Genomic DNA, 24,442 nt, shown 5'->3' with positions numbered 1-24,442 from the left:
AGGTTCACTGGTATTTGTTAGTATGACACCAAACTTTCAGGTGGCTGAAAATAAGGCCACTGACAGAATATTCTTCCATGTCACTGAGCTGCTTGGGAATCATGTCCACCGGGTTACTTTCCAGGCCCCTGTAGTAAAGTGGTTCTGGACTTTCCATCCCCTCCCATAGGTCTGGGGACTGGAAGTCCAAGGTTAAGATGTCTAGTGAGATTGCTCATCCTGACTTTCAGATAGCTGAGGTAATGTCTCATGGTGTTCTCACTTAAGGGAAGACAGACAGAAGGAGGGAATGGGGGGGTGTTAGGAACAGACAGAAGGAGGGAGACAGGAGATGGGGTGGGCAAAAAGCTCATTGTCACTTCTTATGAAGCCACAGTTCTGTTGGAGTAAGTCCCCACCCATATGACCTCATTTAATCTTAATTTCCTCCTAATATCCTATCTCCAAATGTGACCACATTGGGAGTCAGGGATTCAACATATAAATGGTGTCAAGGCACAGTTTGGTCCTTAGCAGTAGTCCCAGCTCTGCAGTTACCCACCCCTCCCTCCAGCATCTCACCTATTTATCGGACTGAAGCCTGAAAAGTTCATAACTTGAGATTCATCCCCCTGGTTTAAATGTGTTGCTTAAATGTAAATGGGGACAGACCTGGTTGATGTGTCTTGGCATGGTCTGCCTCCACCCAGCCAATAGTAGTTCCAAAAGTGTGATGTCACTAGATACCTATGGGTTGTGACTGGCCCCACCTAGAGAACAGAATGGGTACTACAGACAGATTCTCCTGCATCATTAACTTTGGCAAGGATTGTGTTAGTTCATCTTCAGAGTTATTTTCTTATCAGTTCCCACAAAAGAGACCTTTTAATAAAATAATTTAGTTTTTTGATATCTTGGATGTATGAGAAAGATTTTAGGGGGTTTTGTTTTTGTTTTGTCTTGTTTTTTTTGGTAGGGATTCTCTGTGTAGCCCTGGTTGTCCTGAAATTTGCTCTGTAACCAGGCTGGTCATGAACTCATAGAGATCCTCCTGCCTTTGCCTCTCAAGTCCTGGGATTAAAAGCTTGCACCACCACCACCCACCCTGGGACATGGCCTTTTAATGGGGGCATCATACTGACTCCATGCACAGATGGTAGAAGTTTAACTTGTCAACTTCTTGATGGTTTATTTAGTCCTCTATCAACTAGAATTTTCATCAACAAATAAACTCTGTGTAATGACAGCAGGTGTTTGTGTAATGGTTCTGTGAGCTATTCTAACTTAAAGTACTTTTGGAAATGTCAAAGATTAATGATCTATGGGATACTTTTCATATTAAGTATGATTGTGAGAAACTCATAGTGATGGTTTGTTATCAAAAAAGTATTTTTTAATCAGCTACAGTATTTTTCGTTGATAACTCTTCCCCTGCTAGCAACACAATGGTACCCAAAGTACAGTGAGTCGTGTCATATTGTGGCCATTGTTGCTGGAATCAGCTAATTGTAGACAGTCATCATAGGCAATCCAGAGCAGGGTATCTCCATCAAACATGTGGCTCAGCCAGTTAACGTGGACTTTGCTGTCTGGGGGCCAGGTCAGTGCTTTGTCACTATCTACAAGGGAAAGCATATCTGGAATTCTAGTCCTCTTGGGGCTGTTGCATGTACTCTGGCTTTGTATACTCTAATATGGGGATCCTAGATTTTAACACACACACACACACACACACACACACACACACACCTTACCAGGGTCTACAGGTCTACATCTCAGAAGAAAACTGACTCCCCTTCCCTCAGCTGCTTCTCAGCTAGGGGTGGAGCTTCATGAGCTCTTCTTCCATCTATGCATGGCAAACTTAGATTGGTGTCATTCTAGTTTCATTTCTTTCTCTGTGATAAAATACCTAGACAAAAAGCAAATTGAGGAGAGAGAGTTTATGTTTGGCTCACAATTCCATGTTATAGTCCATTACTGAGGGGAAGTCCCAGCAGCAAGAACCTGAGGGTCACATTCCATCCACAGTCAAGAGCAAAGATGAGAATGAATATGCTTTCTTGTGTTTGCCTCAAATTCCTCACTTTTTTATAGTGCAAAACACCCTGCCTAGGAAATGATGTCATCCACAGTAGATTGGGGGTCTTCTCACATTGATTAACATAATTAAGACCATCACCTACATACATGCCCACAGGCCAATCCAATTTAGGCAGTCCTTCATTGAGACTCCTCAGGAGATTCTAGGTTGTGTCAAGTTGCCTATTAAAGTCCACCTTTGCAGGGTCTTTTTGACTGTGTTCTGCAATTTGTAATTCATTCAACATCATTTTCAGCCTCATTGCTAGATAATAGCCACAGTTTATTTCTTTGCTTTTGGTTTTGTTCATGAAACACTCTTAGGGAATAAACTTCTGTCAGGGTGGAAGAGAGCAAGGATAATACATGTACACACACACACACACACACACACACACACACATACATACACCACCACCACCTCCATTTAACATTTAATGGTTACTTTCTACATTTTCAAAGTTTTAATTTTTCTATATGCTCACAACCCACAAAGCCAGACCTGGGAATAAGCCTTCTTTCTCTCTTAGCTTACAAAGAATGACAAAATTGATTGTGCATGTATTTGTAGTAGTAGTCCCTAACCCCTCAGGTTTTCCCTGTCATTGTTCATCTTATTGACTTGTCCTGATTTTGCTTTCCTTTCCCAAGAAGACCTTCAGTTTCTTTTGTTTCTTGACTCATTCATGTCCACATTCTTTTGAATGTTGATAAAGCTCTTATATGTCATCCACCCTCATCAATCAGCTGCTATTATGTGTCAGTACTGGGCACTGGGACCTCAACTTTAAACTAAGCAGACAGAAGTCATACCTAGACAACACGGAGGAAGAAGGTAATAGTTGAGTGAAGTATACAGTGTGTTGGGTGAGAAGGAATTCTGTCTGATTAGGAAAAAGAATCAGGAATGAGATGCAGAGTGTGCTGAGGGGTTGTACTCTGAAGCAATGTCTCTCTAGGCCAGAGGTTGGCAAACTACCTGGGGACCTCTACCTCTTTCTGTAAATAGAGTTTTGTTGGGAAGAAGCCAAGCTTATTCATTTACAGATTGCCTCTGGGGCTTTGATGATGCCTCTACAGAGCTCAGTGAACACAGCCTACACCATATGAACCACAAAGCTGTTGGGCTTTTGACAGGGAATACTATTGAGCCCTTCTGCAGAGGAATGCAGTTTTCCATTACAGAGCCATGGGGAACCATTACCTGTATTATGCTCCTATGTTTTCAAAGCACTGTCCCAAACCCTGGCTGCGGAAGTGTTGTGAGGCAGGTCTCAGTAATTTTGTTTCCCAGGTGACCAAACTGAGACTGTCCAGGTTAACATGCTTGTCTAATGTTACCAGTGTTGGAAAGTGCTAGTATTTAATTCCAAAAAGTGCTTATCTTTTCCAGCTCTAGCTCCTGCCCCCCAGAGATAAACATAGGCTAGGCTTTACCCTGAGCAGCTTCCTCGGGGTATAGGCAGTAAGTACTGTGGAGGTTATAAAGAGTGTGAACTCTGAGGCTCTGATGCCCAAGTTGAAGCACACACTCTGCCACTTCCAACTCTGTGACCTCAGGCAAATCATTTAACTTCTCCAGACTGTTCTCGGTTTCTTTGTCTGCAAAGCAGTGTCTTGATCTCTAATGGGACACATGCTAGATAGGATGGTGATGGGAGCTGGTTTGATCAAGACAGCCCTGATCTTTGTCTGCATTTGCTACATTAAGTAACAGGGCTCGTTTTGACTCTAGTTTGCACACGTTATAGGAGTGGCCGGGCTAGGCTCTCTACAGACACTGAGTGCATTGGTACAAAACCTGGCTGTCATTTCTTACCAACCCCATCACTCAGTTTTCTTCCGATCTGTTCATGGGTTCCATGGAATCAAACTACTAAAATGATTTTGCTTGTGTGAGCCCGTGGGTCATCGAAGAGCCTTTGCCAGAACTATTTGTCCCCTCATGTTTCCTGGCACACCCTTAACCTACTACTCTTGGCTCAGATGTCATTTTCTCCCTGGGAATTTTCTTGGGACTGTTTTACCACCCTGACTCAACCCTCCTATCCACTTCCGAGCATTATATTCCTTTTAAAAAAGATTTATTTGTTTTTATTTTATGTGTATGGGTATTTTGCCTGAAGGTATGTCTATATAACATATGTGTACTGTGCCCATGGAGGTCAGAAGAGGGTTCAGATCCCCTAGAACTGGAGTTACAGACAGTTGTAAGCCATCGAGTAGGTGATACCATGCAAAACTGGGTCCTCTGTGATCGTACCAAGTGCGTTACTGGGCCTTACTGAGCCATCTCTCCTGCCCACCTCCACTTTATATCTCTATTTCATGCTTTATGATTCACACACAGATTTTACCAAGCTCCTGATCATGTTCTTAATCTAGCTTCATTGTGCTGTCACATGCATAGAAAAAAGCGAACAAACTGTTTTGCCTGTAAGATTCATTATTTTTTGTTTTGTTTTCAGAAATAATGTCATTATTACTACAATTCTGGAAGTTACAGAAAAAAAAACCAATGAAGCAAACAAATTTACCACCACACAGTGGAGTCTTACCTTCTACCAAATAGACAGTAAGACAGTAGTCACCTGCCCCATCCCCATCCCCATCCCCATCCCCTGATTTACAGGAAGTGCCTTTTGTATCCTTAAATGAACAGTTGACCTGAACAAGGGGGAGCTCTTGGACTCCAGATTGATGGTTGTGTGGAAAGCATGGGACTGACCCAGACCCCCCTGAATGTGGGTGTTAATGAGGAGGCCTAAGTAATCTATGGGGCATTGGGTAGTATTTATCCCTGGCATACAAATGGACTTTGAGTGCCCATCCCACAATGAGGGATGCTCTCTCAGCCTGGACTCTTGGGGGAAGGCTTAGGCTCTGCCCTGGATGAAATGACAGACACTGGAGTTCCACCATGGGGATCGGAGTGGAGATTTGATGGGAGACTGGGGGGACTGGTGGGGAGGGCGGGAAAGGAGGGGAGGGAGAGGGAGTGGGAGGTGGGATTGTCATGTGAAACAAGCTTGTTTCTAACTTAAATTAAAAAGGAAGAAGAAAAAATGTGTAACTGGATCAACAGCTTACTACTCAATACTTCTTCCTAATGTTCTCTAAGTATATGTTGAACTACTGTCAACTGACTAGCTAAGGTACAAAATGGCTTCAAAGTCTGGAGTGCTTGTTGTTTGTTTGGTTTGGGTACTTATACAAAGTTCAAAGTGTTTTAGATTTTGAAGCATTTCAGATTTGGGGGGTTTAGGGATGCTTAGTGGGTAAAATCTATGCATATATCCTCAATTCAAAATAACTTGAAAAATTGAAACACTTCTAGTGCCAAGCATGTCAGGTAAGAGATGCCTAACCCATATTGTAAATTTGTTTTTTTTAAAGGATAAACATTTTTTCCTACATAGCTGTATTTAAAATGTAATGGGAAAAACATAATGAGAGAAAATAAAGTGAGAGAAAAACTTAATGGGGGGGAGAACATAATGAAAGAGGGAAAAAACTTAATGAGAGAAAACATAAATGTCTAAGTCTAGCCTAGTCTAGACTCTAGAAGGAAAGGGAGTGAGGGCAATGGAGAAGAGAAACTGAGTGAAATGGAATGTTCTCCAGCTTGGAGCTCAGGTTTTCCGGCACACTGGCAAAATGTTAATCTGACTCCTGCCAAATTGTGTCTCAATAGGAATGATGATATGTGCCACACTTTTTGTTTGCCAACCTTCTTTGTACTAATGAGCAATGTGCTGTCTGTATTATGGCCTCCTCTAAGAATATAATTCAGCCCCTGTGTGTTTACTTCGTGGTTCTCTTGCAGCCTTGTCTCCGTTTACATTGGCACTCGTTTGAATGCCTGCCAGGGTAGGCTGTCCAGAGAAGGCACAGTTGTGCCTCTTTTTCTCACCAGTGTGTTCCTAGTGCCTCACATAGTGCCTGGCACATAGTATTTACTCAACAAATATTTATTGACTGGGAATGAGCCCAAGCAGGACAGGGCACTTGCCCTCCATGCAACAGTGGAGTCCTGCTATGAGGTCCAGATTGGGGATGGCCTGGGTAAGGTCCCTAGCAGTATGAGAGAATGAACCCTTTTCTTCAGTCCCTAAATTCCTCTTTTAAAATAAGACAGGCTTATTAATTCAACCATCTGAGTTGCTTTAAAATACAAAAAGGCCTTTGAGATAGGGCCTTCACACTAAGGATCAAGCACAGAGATTCTGTTTAATCAATAAGATGGGAGTAGAAAAATAGGGCACTGGGAAAGGGCTGGGCATAGGACCATATGAGGTGAGCTGGTCAATCAAAGAGGAAAAGGGGAAGAAGGACGGTGAGCATGGCAGCCAGGATTTTCTAGAGTAGCACTGTTTCACCTAAGCAGATGTGGAACAGTCAGAAGGGTATCCGGTTCACCTAGGCAGGCAATGGCAATGATGCCGACAGCTATGGACTACCCACTAATGCCTGGCCAAATGCTTTCCCTTTACTGACTCCCTACTCTGGCCGGCTTTGAGGACAAAACGATGGCAACGACCCCCATTTTATGGGTACAGAATCAGAGGCAGAAAGGCAGCAAAAATCAGTAAGCACTTTATCCTGTAATTTGAGATGGTCTCATATTAAATAATAGTCATTATTGTTATGATTGAGCAAAACAGCTATCTCTTATTTTTTATGTAATATATGTGAAAAGGCTTTTAAAATGTTGTCAATGAGTAGGCATCATTGGATTGGGGAATGCAGCTCATTAGTAGAACATACACTTTGCATGTTTGAGGCCCTGGGTTCAACCCTCAGCACCACACAACAACAATGTGGCATTATTTTATAGAATAACTAAAGGCAAGTTATACCAGTTTTGGAAAGTGAGTTTTTAAAGTGGACATTTTGAGATATTATAATTTGGTTTTACTTATAGGGGCCTATTACATATTATTATTCAAGCAAAACTATATTCATAGGAAGTGGTGTTGTCAATGTCTTCCTAAGTACAAAACTGATGATAGCCATATTCAGCACTTACTATGTGCCAGGAATCATCTTATGTGTTGTAAAGTATTTATGCATGTGCATATCCTAACAGCCAGGAGAGAGATTCTATTTATATTATTTCCACTTTGTAAATAAAGAAACAGAGACACATTTTGTAGATGAGAAACCCAGTTATTTGCTTGAGGGTTAGGAGTAGCAAGTGGCAGTAACAAAATTGAAATTCCGGTATTTATAATTTTTAAATGCTTTGTCATCTCTTCACGTACAACCACAGAGATCTATCTTTGCTGTGGTTGATACTTAGTGGTACTCACAAAGATCTCCGAAGTTATTGAACACTCCTTTCTGGGAACCACACCAGCTGCTACTTGACATTCCGATTTTGATCTGTGGCTTTGTTCTGTGCTGTTTTAGGGTGGCTTTTAAACACTCTGCCTTTTTTGTCTATGTATGTGCTCACTTGTCTGTATACACACGGTATTAGTGAGTGCATTGCCTGTCAAGGTCAAAGAGGGTGTTAGATCCCCTGGAACTAGAGTTACAGGCAGCTGTGAGCTGTTGCCTGGTGAATGATGGGAACTGTCCCCAGATTTTCTACAAGAGCATCAAGTGCTCTTAACTGCTAAGCCATCTCTTCACTCCTAAGGCAACTTTTTTTGAGACAGAGAGTCTTTCTGTAGGGCATGCTAGTCTTGAACTTACAGCATTCTTCCTGTCACGGCCCTCTGAGTGCTGAGATTACAGAAGTGTACCACCATCCCTGCAATTACTCTTTTTAACCCTCTCAGTCCTGCGGCTTGCTCATGTCAGACAAATGCTGTACCATGAACTGAACTCCCAGCTTTTCAAGCCTACACTTTCCTAAGAGAACCTGGAAGACATAGGAATGTTTCATTTCATATTCATGCTACACTTTTTTCATCTATCCCCGAGATTAACCTGTATGTATGAGAACAATGATTAGTATGCTCTCGGCACCCTGACTCATCATTTGAATTCTATGTTTACCAGTAGAATGTTTTTGTCATTCGGTATACTGAGTAGCAGAATGTGACTTGTCATGAAGGTAAAGAGTTAGAAGGGCTATTATGAGCACCTTCTGTGGCCTTGCTACTGTGATGCTTACACTTTAACTGAGGCACACAAATGTCACCTTACTCACCTGGCAGTGTATTCAAGTGTCTCTCAACCCTTGGAACTGACAGGCCCAGTGCATCTCACAGTTCATGCAGACTTTGGGGTCTGGTGATGAATTAGCTGCTTGGTGAGTAACTCGAATTCGTGTAGCTGGCTCCAGTTTTCTCAAAATATCTGGGGAGGTAGTCTTTTACTGCAAGGAAAAAAATAAAAGCCCCACACCAGTTGGAACACCTCCGTTTTGGAAAGATGGTTTTAAAAACTGCTCTGAAGCCACCCATGCTGCATCTGTGCTGGGGGTCATTTAGGAAATGGCAGCGTCCAGACGCTTGTGGGTGGTAGGAATTTTATGGTCTGTTTGTGAGTCCAGTTTTGCAATCTTCAGTGGACTCTGTTCAGGCAGTCAATGAGAGCCATTGAACCTGACAAGTTGCTGTTTGCCAGGTCTGCTGGCAAAACACACTGACAAATCTCAGTGCTGGGTGGGTCAAAGAGGATAGTACTAAAAAAAGAAGAAAATGGATGGCCCTGCTTTGGTGTGAGGCCAGGGCTTGATGCTACAGCCAAGTTCCCTGGTGATAGAGGAGTTTCCACTGCTGGAGGCTTCCCGTTCTGGCTTTCCCCACCCAACCTTACACTATCCAGTATTAAAAATAACTCCACTTCCGGTGTAGCTACACAAGATCATTTGAATGCCTTGTAAGCATAAGGAGCAGGTAGTGTTGATGCTTTGGGAGAGAATGTCCTTGATGAGAGAGGAAGAAAAGTAAGACAAAATGATGACTAGGCCACGGCAGGGAGGGTTTTCCTGGATGAGGGAGCTGAGGAGAATGGGGTTGCCTTCTCTTGATTTCCACCGCATTCTGTGCCCCCACCAAATTCAGCATTGACTGCCAACTGTACCAGTATTGGGTTGGTGATATTTTGCTTTAGTTTTTCAGTTGTTTCTTGTTGATTGATATAAAGGGAACCTGGAAGGTGACATTAGATGTGGGGAAATTATGCAATTATGAAGGCAAAGAACTTGAAGCAGTATCCCACATAACCTATACCGTATAACCTGGCAATCATGGGATGTTGGGACATGGAGGAGTCAATGATTAGAGTGATAGAGGGGCTGGGCCCTAATGCAGACCCCACCACTAGGCTCCTGTGAGCCTCCCGTGGACCAGGTGAAGTCTAGATGGTGAACAGCATGTTGTCATTTTTAACATCTCTTACTTACTTTTATTATTACTGTGATCAAAATACCTGACACAAAGCAATTGAAGGGAAGATGGGTTTGTTTTGGTTCATGGTCCAGAGGCTAGAGTCCATCATGACAGGAAAGATATGGTGGCGGGACAGCTCAGAACAGTGGTGATGGGATGTCACTCATTTCTGGAAACTCAGGAAGCTGAGAAAGAAGATGGCAGTGCTCAGCTGACTTTCTCCTTCCCCCTTTCTATTCAGTCTGAGACCCAATTCAAGGGGATAAAGCCACATACATCCAGAGTGGGCCATCCCCTCTCAATTAATCCTCTCTGGCAAAGCTCTTGAAGACAAGCTGAAAGATACATCTCAGAGATGCCCTAAGGTGTTTCTGAGTTTAAACAAGGTGGTAATTGAAATTATCCATCACAACATCCAATGCAGACCCATCATATCCATATCCTACCTGATAGTTCATCACCACCATCTTCCAAGCCATCACTGTCACTGTCTCCATCAATACCAAAGTCATGTTCTCCTTGGTATAGAGCAGGGCAAGTTATTGCCCATAGGCCAAAGTCTTGAGAGCTACCCATTTCTGTACATCCTGTTTTACCTGTGCATAGTCACATCCATTCACTTACAGATTGTGGTTGTTTTGTACTGCAATGGCAGGTTGCATCAGAAATACTACTGCTCACAAAACTGGACATATTTATTATCTGACCTTCTAAAGCAGCGGTCCTCAACCTGTAGATTGCAACCCCTTTGGGGGATGAACGAATGATGTTTTTATGAGGGTTGCCTAAGACCATCAGAAAACACAGATATTTACATTCATGCCAGTAGCAAAATTGCTGTTAAGAGGTAGCAACAAAAACAATTTTATGGATGGAGGTCACCACAACAAGAGGAACTGTATTAAAGGGTTGATACATTAGGTATGTTGAGAACCACTGATTAAAAAAAGAGGTTTGTGACCCCTGATGCAAAGGGAAAGCTTAAATATATAATTATCTTAGATCACACTTTTTTGAACTGGAGTTCCCATGATAGTTTAGATATTTCTATCATATAACCAAATATGAGTTTCCATTTTCCTTTCTAATTTCCCTGTCTTGGAATTTTCACTTTTTGGAATGCTTATTCCTTCAGAACAGTGTTTGAGTATGGAGAACAGAAATCCCAAACTTGACTTCTGCCAATTCACTTTCCATTCAATAGCTAGAATGTTCTTGTCAAAGAGGTTCTGAACAGATTACCCACTGTGTAAAATCCTTCAGTGACTCCCCATTACTCTGTAAAAGCATTTATCTTTATCATAGCCTCTAAGCCCCACCATGCACAGGATCTGGGACTTTCCTGCCTCTTCAGTGTCATCTTTTATAGTTTCTTCTCCCCCCTACCCGCCAGTGTCTTGCCCACTCTGGCCTATATTTTCTTCCTTACATGAGTGGTAGATTCCCTCCCACGGCAGTGCCTTTGTACATACTGTTTCTTCTGCTGAACATAGTTTTTCTCTGCCTCTGTATGAGGCTAATTCAATCCACTTAACTTTGAAGCATTCTATGACCTCTTAGGTCATAGACCACTGGTCTTATCTAGAGTTCTAGATGATTTTCACTGTGATCTCTGTCTCAGTGGAAGTATTGCATTTCTTGGTGTTAGTTTTTCATTGTATTTTTTTTGGTTCTTCCCTAGGGCCCCACTTACCTTGTTCTCCAGAGTAGCCTTAGACTTTAGCACAGGGCTGTGAATTTGCCTCCCAGCTACTCTGTAAACAAGAGTTGAACAAGGTAATGCATACAAAAGTGGTTTGTCTACTCCAAATTGCTATATAACTGGAAGAGATTATTACTATTACAAAATGATTAGCCAGATGTGGTGCTGCACATGTGTAATCCTAGTGTTTGGGAAGCTGAGACAAGAAGATTGTGAAATTGAGGCCAGCATAGACTACACAGTGAATTTCAGGCCAGTCTTGTCTATCTATATACAAGACCATGCCTCAGAAAACCAAAATATACAACAAAACTAATGAAGAAAAATATTTCCCCTTTAAGGGGGAGGTTCTGTAGACAGTATCAGGAAATACTCGTAGGAGAGGAGGTGTCTTAGTTTGGATTTTTATTGCTGTGAAGAGACATTCTAACCATGGACAATGCTTATAAAGAAAACATTTAATTGGAGTGGCTCCCTTACAATTTCAAAGGTCCAGTCCATTATTGTCATGGTGGGGAGATTTGTGGCATGCAGGAAGACATGGTGCTACAGGAGCTGAGAGTCCTACATCTTGCAGGCAATAGCATGTCAAATGAACCTCACACTGAGGGGAACTTTAGCATAAGAGACCTCAAAGCCTGCCCTCACAGTGACACACTTCCTGCAACAAGGCCACCCTCCCAATAGTGCCACTCCCTTTGGGGGCCATTTTCTTTCAAACCACCACAGGTGGTAATGGAAGATGTTTGAAGCAATTGTTCCTTCCTCTGATCATCCTGAACATGGTATGGTTATATCAAGTCCTAGAAATATGTTCCTGAGAGTTTACCTCCTATTTTTTCCTACCTGATAGGAGCCATGAACATAACTATATCCATCTAATATTTTGGTAATTATTATGGAAATAAATGCAGCTAGTGCAGTGATTCTCAACTTGTAGGTTTGTTTTCTTGTTTGTTTGTTTTTAACTTGTAGGATAGTGATATCCTGCATATCAGATATTTACATTACCATTCATAACAGTAGTGAAATTACAGTTATGAAGTAGCAATAAAGTAATTTTATGGTTGGGGGTTGCTGCAATATGAGGAACTGTATTAAAGGGCAGAAGCATTAGGAAGGTTGAGAAGCACTGCTCTAGAAAAGATGCTAACTCCTTCAGGGAATCCCGAGGAAGAAAAAGATTCCTTTCACAGTATCATCAAAAGGAAAATATATATTTATCCAGCCCTGGCATCTCACTTGACCTTTCTAAGCATTAATGTCATAACCACAAAAAATAGTAAGTTCCAAAACACTAGGGGAAAGTAAGCGTTCAGAAAGTTTGAGAAAATATCATTCAGGAGAGGGAAAAAACCAAGTTGGAGTGGAAATAAAGCACAGACTGTAAATGTGGTGAAGGGAAGAAATGACCTTTTTCTGCCTTCTCAGTTGTACTGAGTGGTTTGATGTCATTAGCAAGATGATCCTATTGATTTTCTTTTATTGGTTTAGTAAACAAATAGAAATCTAAGCATTTTACCACTCACAGTGTGTTATTTCCTATACTTAAAAGATTCATTTTCTGCTCTCTTAGCCTGGGCTGCCAGATGAGGAAGGGAGAAGTCTTAGATATATTCCTTAACCCTTGGGTGTAATGGGGAATAAGAAATGTCTAGAACACATTCAACAGATGTCAATGACAAATTATTTTCGTAGGGAGGTTATTACCAGAAAATGCTGAGATGGCCTGTTGACCGCCAGTTTCCATTCTGCAGTCTGATGGCCAATGAGACATCTCACTTCAGTACCCCATGCATAGGAGTGCCTTATACCATGCAATGTCTACAGCATTCCAGAGTATATTAATCTGTTTTCTGGTATTATAATCAGACACCTGAGGCTTTGTAATTGAGCCCTGATGCAATCTCTCATAGCAGACAGTCACAACGATGTGTGTGAGGTAGAGACATTGCAAAGGAAGACAAAGATGTTGTGGAATATTTAACTATGTAAAGATGTGTTACATTTGTTTATGTTGCATTTGCTTAACAATGTAGGGATGTATGTGTAACTATGTAGAGATGTGTTGCATTTGTTTCACCTTGCATGTATAAGGCACCTAATTGGTCTAAGCCAATAGCTAAGCAGGATAGGTGAGGCTGGCAGGAAGAGAGAATAAGTAGGAGAAGAAATCTAGGCTCAAGAGAGAGAATGAGGGCCCAGGACCAGAAACCAGGCAACTGCTAGATAGAGAGACATTATAATCAGGAAATGTAGGACAGAAAAAGAGGGGGGAGGAAAGAAGGAAGGAAGGAGAGAAAGAAAGAAAGAGAGAGAGAAAGAAAGAAAGAAAGAAAGAAAGAAAGAAAGAAAGAAAGAAAGGAAGAAAGGGAAAGAACCCCCCCAGGCAAAATGTAGATGAAGAGAAACAGCTTACGTTGTAAGAGTTAGCAAGAAAAGAGCTAAACTAAGGTTGAACATTGAAAACTAATACGTTTCAGTGTACTGATTTGGGAGCTGGTTGGTGGCCTAAAAGAGAAAGGCTGGTACACAAAGAAGCTGGACTTATTCTTTTATAATGACTTCCTCACTAGAAGTAACTCATGGTTCTTCAAGAACTACCTTGATTCTCTCTGAGGACTTAAGACTCCCCACTAGGCTCAAACTCTTAAAAGTCCCATCTGACTTGTGAAGCAACCTTGTTTCTTATCTAAATTTAAACTGGAAAATAAAATAAAAAAAATAAAAAAACAAAAAAAAAAAGAAAAAAAAGTCCCATCATTCCCTACCATCACCAAACTGGGTACTAAGCATCCAAGACATGATCCCTGGATGGACATGTATTGCCCATATTCAAACTACAGCAAATGAGGCTAGCTTTGAACAAGAGGTACCCCAGGCCACCGTCTTAAACACAGTGGTTCTTTTCCTGTAGTACTTACAGAAAACAAAGAAGAAAAAGAGAAAATAATGAGGAAGAAGGAAAGAAAAAAGAAGATGTACTAGTTAGGTTTTTCTATGCAACAAAGAACTTTGGTATTGGTTACATTTCTTATTCTTGTGGCCAAATTGGCAAGAAGTAACCTGAGGGAAGAAGGATACATTTTGGTTCACAGTTTGAGAGGACAAAAGCCATCATGGCAGGTAAAGCATGGCAGTAGGTGGCAGTGGGTGTGTGCAGCTGAAATGTCTCAGCTTCTCACACTAGACACAACAGGAAGTAGAGAAACTGGACCTGGAAGTGCCTAGGGATATAGAGCTCAAAGCCTGCCCTCCTTTCCCCATCACTCATTTCTTCCAGGTACTCCCCTAGAGGCTCTACAACTTACCCAAATTGTGCCACCAGCAGGGAATCAAGTATAAAACACTTGAGTGGCTGTGTCTTTCACTTTTAGACCATAACAAGTCCAACCTTGACAGTCTTCAGCAACAGCCATTCCATCAGTTTACCTTTTGGAGCACACACTCTTGGCGGAGCTCAGCAGAACAGTCCGTTTGCTGGTCACAGTTGGGACCACTCGTGCATCTGCAGTCAACTGTAAGTTAGCTACATGCCCATTACTGGGGGTTAGCTGGCTGTTGGAGCACTGGAGTGACCCAGCATGTGGCTTTCATCATCTGGCAGGCTAACTTAGGCTTGTTTCCATGCTTCTGTTTGCATCTCACTGGAATGGACCCTGGGGACAAAGCATGGACAAGGTCAGTGCATGCTGAAGGAGTGGACAGACAGACTCCACCTTTTGACAGGAGGATCTGCAAAGTCACATTGTAAATGGACAGGCATACTGACATGTGAAGAACTGATGTTGCGCAGTCTGCCATAGTAGGGAAGACCTAAGCTTTTTTTTGCTAGCAAATTCAGCAAAGACATGGCAGTCCTGAGTTTGAAGTCTTCATGTTGAATTAAAAAAAAAAATAGCAGTGTTACCAATGTCCTACCTTACACAGCTTTATTTGTCAAATTAGGGCCAGATGATAACGTAACTTCTTACTCATTCCCAGCGGAAAACAATAAAACTTTCTGAGTAAGTGTTTCCTCATCTTCTACCCCCTAGGGTTGAATTAAGGTACAGTCAAGGGCTTAGTGCATATCATATGGCAAATATATTTGGAAACAAAAAAATTTAACACACTGGCCTTTGTTTCTAACTTGTGTCAAAAACAGATAAAGACTTACTTAATGAAGGAAGCATTTATATGTGTGGTTTTCTTAGTTATTTAATGTGTTCATTCTATGTGTCTAATCACTTCCTCATTCCTCAGCCGTATATTATTCAGACATATTTTCTCTCATTACTGAAAGTAAGGCATCAAAACATAGTTTAAATATGGAATGAAAAGCTCATTATTGTTTCATAGTGGAGAAAGAAGCTTGCAGTTAATTAGGAAGTGCCAGTCATAACAATCAGGGTTGATTATAGTTACTTGTCTACATTCAGTTTTCCTGGTGAGATGTTTTCATGTAAATCAAAGAAAGTTCATTTGAAGTTAATTTTGTATGGCTACAGCTTAATATGAGACCTGCATTTAAGAAATCAGTATAAGTCTCCTTTGTGTGAAATAGTAAGACTATGTTTTTGTGAAATGGTTAATTGGTGAATCATTGCAGATGTGTTTACCTTTAAGGTTACAATTGCTTATATGCAAAAAAGAACCATGACCTGTCTTGAAATCACGTTGATTTTAGCATTTGTCAGTACTACCATGTTGTGTGAAAAACAATAGTTGCCTTATCTAGGACATAAGGACTGGAGATCAAGAAGTCTTTTGGAGGTGAGCATCTTACTGCATGACTTATTCCCCTCCTCTCCCTCCCTTGAGGCAGGGTCTTGTGTAGAACAGACTGACCTCAACCTAGTTAATATAGTTAAAGATAATCTTGAACCTTTGATGCTACTGACTTCACCTCTTGGTAGAGTTAGAAGTATACACCACCATGCCCTGTTTTATGCTGTGGTTCTGGGAAGCAAACCCAGGGCTTCTTGAAGGTTGAACAAGTACTTTACCAACTGAACTACACACCCAGCCTCACCTCGACTTCCTCCACTCTTCCCCTCCCCTCCACTCGCTTATTTTGTCCTCTCCTCTTCTCTTTTTTTTCTAGTTCTGGGAATGGTACAAGAGACTCTGCATGCTAAGCAAGGGCTCTATCACTGGGTTGTACCCTCAGCTTTCATCATGTGGTCTTTATGGCTTTTCTTGAGCTCGGGCAGAGATAGCCAGCCACATTCCATTCACTGAAATATACTTGGTCAGTTTCAAGGTAGAGAGAAAGGGAAGGGAAGGGAAGGGAAGGGAAGGGAAGGGAAGGGAAGGGAAGGGAAGGGAAGGGAAGGGAAGGGAAGGGAAGGGAAGGGAAGGGAAGGGAAGGGAAGGGAAGGGAAGGGAAGGGAAGGGAAGGGAAGGAAAGGAAAGGAAAGGAAAGGAAAGGAAAGGAAAGGAAAGGAAAGGAAAGGAGAGAAAATATAGGGGATGGAAGGGAAAAGAGAAAGAGGGAGCAGGGAAGAAAAGAATGCTGTCGGTGTTACAGAACAGTGCCATGGTGGCAGCAGTTTCAAGAGGTCTGTTAGCCACTTCCAGGCTGGACCATTTCATCTCAGCACTCATGTATTCCTTACTGGCTAAGAGGTCATCTTTTCTTGCCATCAATAAGAAGCTTACTTATTTTTAAATAATCCAAATGCTGGCATTGTCCAGAAAATTTTAACAGGTTTATTTGTAATTGTTATAAAGTTGAACTGTTAAAATGTGTTCACTGAAACATTTTGCTTGCATTAATGTTTTACATCTTGCATTTATACTAAAAATTCACACATAAATGAAAATGGAAAAACTGCCATTTTCCATTTTCTGTCCCCTATTTTTCCACTGGCAATCATATACTTAGATACCTTTTGACCCCATGGAAAAAATATCTAGCATTCACAGCTACTGATAACAGGAAGAAGAGGAAAAAAAAGATTGAGAATGAAACGTTTCCCCTCATAGTGGACTCTTATGCACGTTCTCTGCGTATGCGGCGTGCCAGCTGGATATCTTTTGGCATAATTGTTACATGTTTGGCATGGATAGCCCTCAGGTTGGTATCTTCAAATAGGCCAACCAGATAGGCCTCACTTGCCTCCTTCAAAGTACCAATAGCTGCACTCTGGAAAAGCAGATCTGTTTTGAAGTCCTGAGCAACTTCTCGCACCAGAAGCTGGAAGGGAAGCTTGCGAATCAGAAGTTAAGTGGATTTCTTTTTCTTTTTTTTTTAGGTTTCTTTTTTAATTATTATTATTAATTTTTTATTTTTAAGTTTAAATTTAGATTAGAAACATGGTTGGTTCACAAGTCAATTCCAGGTCCCTCTCCCTTTCCCTCCCCTCCTCCCGTGCCCTCCCCCCCCAACTCCCCCATTATCCCCTCATTTCCCCAGGGAGGATGAGGCCCTCCATGGGGGTGTCCATAGACTGTCATTTCATCCGGGGCAGGGCCTAGACCCTTCCCCAAGAGTTCAGGGTGAGAGTGCACCTCACATTGTTCTATGGGAGTCCAAAGTCCGTGTGTATACTCGGGATGGGTACTGATCTGCTGCCCAAGGCTCAATAGATTACCTAGGCCTCCTCACTGACACCCACATTCAGGGGGTCTTGATCAGTCCCATGCTGGATTCCTAGGCATCAGCCTGGGATTCAAGAGTTAACCTTTGTCAGGTCAGCTGTTTCTGGGGGTTAAACCAGCCCAGTCTTAATTCCTTTGGTCATCAGTCCTCCCTCTCTGTTACTGGCTTTCTTGAGTTCAGCTCAGTGCTTAGCCGTGGGAGTCTGCTTCTGCTTCCATCAGCCATTGGATGAAGGTTCTGTTTCCCAGACTCTCTGGCCATGGGATTGTAGGCTGGCACTCCCCAGATCTATGTCTACAATCCATATATGAGAGAGTACATGCCATGTTTCTCTTTTTGTGTCGTGGATTTCTTATAGCATCTGATTTCACGGAGTGCCACAGTACCAGGCCTGTAATGAGGAGGTTTCTTCACCCCTCAAGTAGAGGGCGCACTCTTGCAAGCGGCTTTTGTAGCAAGTTGTTTCCTGGTTCCACGGGTGGATTTGCGGGCAGTCTGCTTTGTATGAGCCATGGTATGGGCAACTCCTTACTTACCCCACTTCTCCTTCGGCTGGAGCTCGGCAAGCGAGTGGTGGCGGCAGCGTGGCCATGGCTGCGAACACTGAGGTTATCTTTTGGGGTAATTTCAGCAGCTCTTTCTGTCTCTCCTACCATTTAATAATGGCATTGTTCTTCCCTTTCTACGTACTTTGGCTCTGTGTCTCAACTTAAGTTATTTTCTCTCTTTGGAGTGATGTCTCCTGTGTCCTTACATGGAGAGAGTTGTACATTCTTTAGAAGATAACCAGATCATTACGTTTCAGAGGCAATTTGCTTGGGTCCGTTTCCCTACTCTGTATTAGAGGACCCTTCCACCGTGCAACTTGTTGCTGCCATTTCACATGGCACCCCCAGAAATCACAGTATTCTGGATTCAAGTACCACTAGTCCCACTAGCTAGGGGGCCTTGGATATGGTATAACCTGCTTGAGACAAACATGTAGACATTTGGTATATATTTACTGAATGGATTTTGTTTAGAAATTCCAAAAGCTAACTCACATTTGAACTCTTTCGAATGGGCTATATCCAGAACCAAACAAGACAGTCTGTGGAGACAAGATCTATACAGAAGGTTTGAAGTGACCACAAGGTTCTAGAACCTCTCGTTTGTTCCTGAATGACAGTACTGACCAACTTAAAGCGTGGTCTGGTCCTGGACATGTCTGCTAGGCCCCATCTTCATCACCATCACCATTTATGTTATTTGTTTCCCCTACCCACGTGGGAAAATTCTCTTCACTGATTTCTGGCCCCTTTCCTAATTGCCAAGGCCCTTCACCCTCTGGCCCTTTCTTCCATGATGTTAATGTCATTGTCAGGGATTGTGAGCCGATTTCTGGTCCTCAGTCTGGGTCACTAATTAATCATTACATCCTAGGAAGCACCGAGCCTTCCAGGATGCTGCATTTCACAGTTTTGTTTTGTTTGTTCTTTGACCAGGGACACATTGCTTCAGAGGGCAGCAGAATAGTTTCTCAAGGTTTCTGGCACCTGTGCACTGGGTTACCTGGCACCCTCATGATGCATGGCCTGAGGACCAGCGCCCCAGGGAAGCTAAATCTGAGTTTTAGAGACAGACTCCCGCAAAGCATTCTGCTCTGGAACAGAGTCCTACATACACCAAAAGAGAGATTCCTTCCCACTCAAACCATTTGTGGAGACTGCTCGCCTTTTTTTGTTTCTTGTTACACTGGCTTTAGCCTGGCTCCTAGCCAACCTGATAAATAGAGGAAGTTGGATGCATCCCCAGCCTCCTGATGTCATGGTTTGGGGCACTCTGCAACTGTGGGAGGTTTCAGTTAATCTCAGCAATTGGTGAGTTAGCTGTTCTTTGAGAAGCTTCTCTATTCCGTGCCATGTCTTACATAAGTTGATAGGGCTTCTTTTGTGACTTGCCCTTTCCTTTTAATGATGTAAGATCCCCAAACATTGGCAGCCACTATGTTTTGTTACTGAAGTGCTGGTGTGGATGAGATTCTGCTTCCTGTTAGTTGCTCCGGGAGAGGAGGGCTGATGGGGGTGTGGTGTCTGTCAAGGTAAGTTGGGATTCACAGGCAGGAGAATGGGTAGCTTTTTAGTTAAGTTTAGGCCTCAGTATGCATGAGGCAAGCTCACAGCATTTCTTTTGCTACTGTTTTAAGTAATTTGATCAAGTGAATCCCTACTTTCTGGGAGGGAAACTGGTTTCTTGTCTCTGAGATCAGAAGCCTTTGTGCCCCGAAGTAGGAGAGAGGTGACAATGAGCAGAGAAAGTGATAACATTCCCTCCCATGTGTCCCACCCTAGAACTTCATTTAGGATCTCTGTTTAGTCCTCATTCTTCCACTTTTCTTCCTTGTATAAATAATACATGAAGACATTGATGTGTTCTATAGAATTAAAGTTGGCTTCACCATCTATGTAACAGTCCTGTCTGTGAAGGATTGATAAGGTTTCTTCTATGATTTTTTTATATGAGCTGACCTATGTCATTATACAAATAAATACATGCATATTTGTATAATGCTTGGATTGTTTCTTCACATGGCATTGTGTACACATATTAGTGTATCTAGAGCTTTCTTTTTTCACTGGCAGTCTCTATAATGTCATCTAAATCAACTGCACTTTTAGCCATAATGGATAATGTGGCGTGCCATCATTTAAATATTCATCTCCTGGGATATTGAGAGTCCCTCCCTCACCTCATATAAGGCTGTAATAATAGTGTTTTTCTTGATGTATCTGTGGATGCCAGTATACATCTGAATTTAAAATCTCTGCACATTTTTAGTGTTTAAAGATAATATCTTTAAAATAAATTATACATATATTTATAAATGCATAGCTATGTAAATACAACCTGCTTAGTTCATCCAGTGTGGCATGTATGTATATGATTTCAGCACTGACTACTTGGAATTAGATAACTAGTTAGGAGGCTTATCCCTCTATCAGCAGTCCTTAGTTACCTGTAGTTCTTTGTAAAGTATCCAGAAGAGGTTTGAGGAAGGAAGTGGAAAGGGAGAAGCAAATATAATTCTATTTTAATTTCAAAAATGAAAACAATTATGAGTAAAATAAAATCTAAAAACAAAAATAACATATATACAATTCAAAATCCAAAATATCATCTCTGGGGCCTTGGGTAGTAGACTAGTGTACACCATGGCATACAAATTAACTTTGGGAGCCCATTCCATATGTATGGATGCTCTCTCATCCTGGACACATGGGGAAGGGCCTAGGTCCTGCCCTGTATGAAATGACTCTGGAGATCCCCCCAAGGAGGGCCTCACCCTCCGTGGGGAATGATGTGGGGATTGGACTGGGAGCAGGGAGGGGGGCTGGTGGAGGGACAAGGGGGTGGAGCTGGGATTGACATTTGAAGCATGCATGTTTCTAATTTAAATAAAAACATAAAAAACAAAAATAAACACAAAAATAAATAAATTGGGATTTCTGAAAAAATCTCAAAGTTTTCTTTCTAAGCAGTGGTACATTCAAGTGTTTATTTTCCCACATGCTCTCCAGCTTTGGGTATTATTGGCATATTTTTTCATCCATTGGGAAAAACAAATGTCATTATTGTTTGTCCTACTTTTCTACCTGAAAATGTTCCAAAGGAGCAGACAGATCCTCCTGTTGTCCATTAATCAGCTGTATTACCCCAAATAATTAAGTATGCTTTATTTCAGTTCTCAATAAAGTTTTAGAAGACACAATATGCTTGAGTTGTGAAATGGCAACAAAATATTATTTGAAATTCCTATGTAGAAAATAATTTTTACAAATGTTCAAAAAATTGATTTCTAGACTCAACTCAAAATTAATTTGTTTCCATTTGATTATGCTAATGTTTTGGTGGCAATCATACATCCATTCATTTGTAATCTATTTATCCAAAGGCAGAACATGTTTGGCCTCCATTATTTCTTGCTTTCTATAAACATTGCTTAATGGAGTTTTTGGCATGCTGGATTTTAATTCATTAAGACATGAATTTTTCCTCTTAAAGAACCTACTGTGATCAATAGAATCTCATTGTGGCTACTTATTTCTTCTTTGCACTCATATCTTGGATTCCTCCTTGAACATCAACATCTGTCCTTAGCAGAAAGTTGACAAAAGACAGAAGAACATCAGTTGGCTCTAAGATGACCCGATAGATAGTTTCTTTATTGAAAATCTTGATTTTGAAAGTCATGATATTTCTATTTTACATGAGATGATACCATTAATGTGAAGTAACTGTCATCTTTGAGCTGTGCCAAAGTAAAGTGTGATGAAATGTTCTAAAAGATACAAATTGGGGAGTCAGCTGTGCTCTCAACTTTGAGTAGCTGCCCTGTTTCTTCCCTCCACCATGTTTCTTCTGGTCTTTCTCTTAGTCATGCTGTAATGAACCCCATCTCCCCTTTTCAGCTCAGGGCCGAACTTATTAGTCAGTCAATAGTCATTTTCTCAACCTTGTTAGAGAAAGTAATTTGTCTTTGTCTTTGGAAACACCTGGTAAATAACTACAAGATTCTTGATGTCAATGAGTTTTTAGGTTCTAGGGAAGTTAAGATACAGAATATCTGAGAAAATTAGTGAAAAAGGTACAGAATATGAAGTGATACATGACCAATTGTCTCTAAAAGAGTCTGCCACACCCCTGATCTGTTTAAGTTTCTTTTCCTGTTATGGTGAAAAAGTACCCTGACAATAGCAACTTAAGGAAGGAACTGTTCATTTTGGCTCACAGAGTGAGGATACAGTCCAACATGACCGTGAAGTCAAGGCCTCGGGAGCTTGAGGCACCTGATTACTTGGTGTCCATGTCAGAAAGAAGAGAATTCTAGGAGCTCATTCTCAGCTAGTTTTCTCCTTCTTATGCAGTGCTGGAACCAATCCCTGGGAATGATGCCACCCATTTTTTATGTGTGTCTTCCCACATCATTTAAACAAATGAAGATAATACCTTACAGGCATGCCTAGAGGCTAACTCAATCAAATGAACTCCTCCTCAAATATGCTCAGAAGTTTGTCTCCTAGGTGACTCAACTCTTAGGTGAATCAACACTAACTGTTAGACTGTCCAGCATGCCTCTTATGAAATTACTGCCTATTTAGACTGAGCAGCAATACATATGTGGATGAGGTCACCCTTCTACCCCCCAAAAAACTTGGCTTCTGGATTGTTCCTGCCATATGTAATCTGTTCCCTGGTAGCAGGACTTGCATTGTTCATTTCTTTTGTGACTCTACTATCAACATGCAACATTGGTGTGCAGTATTATTGCCTTCTGGCACCATGAAGGACCACTTGCATTGACCTAATTATCTGTTCTTGTTTTTATTTTCAGATGTGCACAGAGTTTCGCCCTCTTTTTTTCTGAACTTCCTGTCAGGTGAGTCAGGATAGCTCTCCATGATAGTACTGTAAAAACAATGGGCATATTTGGCTCTGTTGGTTTTTTTCCCCTTTAGTATTCCTTTGCCTTCTTCAGTCCAGATCCCCATTTCCCTCACAACCTTGTATATTCCTATTTGGTTTGTAACTCTTTACTCCCACTTGGGGCTCTCCTTTCTACAGACATTTTCTTCTTTCTTACAGAAAGACCCTTGTTGACCCTTTCTTCTCGGTAACCCAGTTGTTTTTGAGTAAGCTTTCAGGAAAGTGTGGCAATTTTGGAGTGGGAGTATACATTGAAATGACATGGTGCAATGAAAGTTGAAAAAGGAAACTTATTTACATAGGATTTTTTGGATTATTGTCTGTCTTGCTCTTTGGACTGGTTTCCCAGGCTCCAACAGCTTTTGTCATGTTTTGAAACAGACAATGGTTTATTTTCCTGGCCACCTTAATGGCTGTTCGCATGCAACTTTCAGAGTGCTTCCCAAGCAGATTTCTGCTTAACTCTTCTAGACAGAAATCCTGAAACCACTACTGACTTTTATCCTCCCCTTTCTGTCCTTTCCTTTCCTTTTTGAGTACTTTGGGTCAAATCATGGTGCCTTGCATGTCCTAAGCAAATGCTCTACTAATAATCTAGGCCTAGTATTAATTTTTCATTTTTTAATTTAAATTAGAAACAAAACTGTTTCATTTGTCAATCCCAGGTCCCTTTCCCTCCCCTCCTCCCTGCCCCCCCCACCCTCCATGCCATCTTCCCACCACTCTCTGGGGAGGATGAGGCATTTCATGGGGCATCCCCAAAGTCTGTCATATCATTTGGGGCAAGGCCCAGGCCCTCCCCCATGTGTCCAGGACAAGAGCACATCCCTCTCCGTGGAATGGGCAACCAAATTCCATTCCTATGCCAGGGATACATACTGAGCCACTACCAGAGGCCCCATAGATTTCCGAGGCCTCTTCACTGACATCCACATTCTAGTGGCCTGGATGAGTACCATGCTGGCCTCTCAACCATCAGTCTGGGGTCCATGAGCTCCCCCTTGTTCAGGTCAGCTGCTTCTGTGGGCTTCACCAGTCCTGCCTTGACCTCCCTTGCCCATCACTCCTCCCTTTTCTTTCTTTCTGCAACTGGGTTCCAGGAGTTCAGTTCAGTGTTTAACTGTAGGTGTCTGCCTCTGCTTCCATCAGTCACTGGATGAAGGCTCTAGGGTGGCATATAAAGTAGTTATCATTCTCATTATAGGGGTAGGGCATTTAAGCCTCTCCACTATTGCTTAGATTGCCAGTTGGTGTCATTCTTATAGATCTCTGGAAGACTCCCTT

At 41.8% G+C, this 24,442-nt stretch overlaps 1 protein-coding gene and 1 pseudogene across 6 annotated transcripts in view; one reads left to right on the top strand and one right to left on the bottom strand.

Annotated features, from left to right (window-relative positions):
- The window catches only part of Adgrg2 (adhesion G protein-coupled receptor G2), a 130,188-nt gene that overhangs the window by 20,680 nt on the left and 85,066 nt on the right, over nucleotides 1-24,442 (top strand). For all 6 annotated transcript variants that reach the window (XM_021229602.2, XM_021229600.2, XM_021229601.2 and 3 more), the window contains exon 2: nucleotides 23,067-23,111. The gene's annotated coding sequence lies outside the window, so the exon portion shown is untranslated. The remainder of the gene's footprint in view (nucleotides 1-23,066; nucleotides 23,112-24,442) is intronic.
- On the bottom strand, nucleotides 17,087-18,208 carry LOC101829978 (annotated as a pseudogene).

The sequence above is a fragment of the Mesocricetus auratus genome, unplaced genomic scaffold, assembly GCF_017639785.1.
Source record: "Mesocricetus auratus isolate SY011 unplaced genomic scaffold, BCM_Maur_2.0 Super-Scaffold_100003, whole genome shotgun sequence".
Lineage (NCBI taxonomy): Eukaryota > Metazoa > Chordata > Mammalia > Rodentia > Cricetidae > Mesocricetus > Mesocricetus auratus.
The sequence above is the reverse complement of the archived record's forward strand: the minus strand, read 5'-3'. Positions and strand labels throughout refer to the sequence as shown.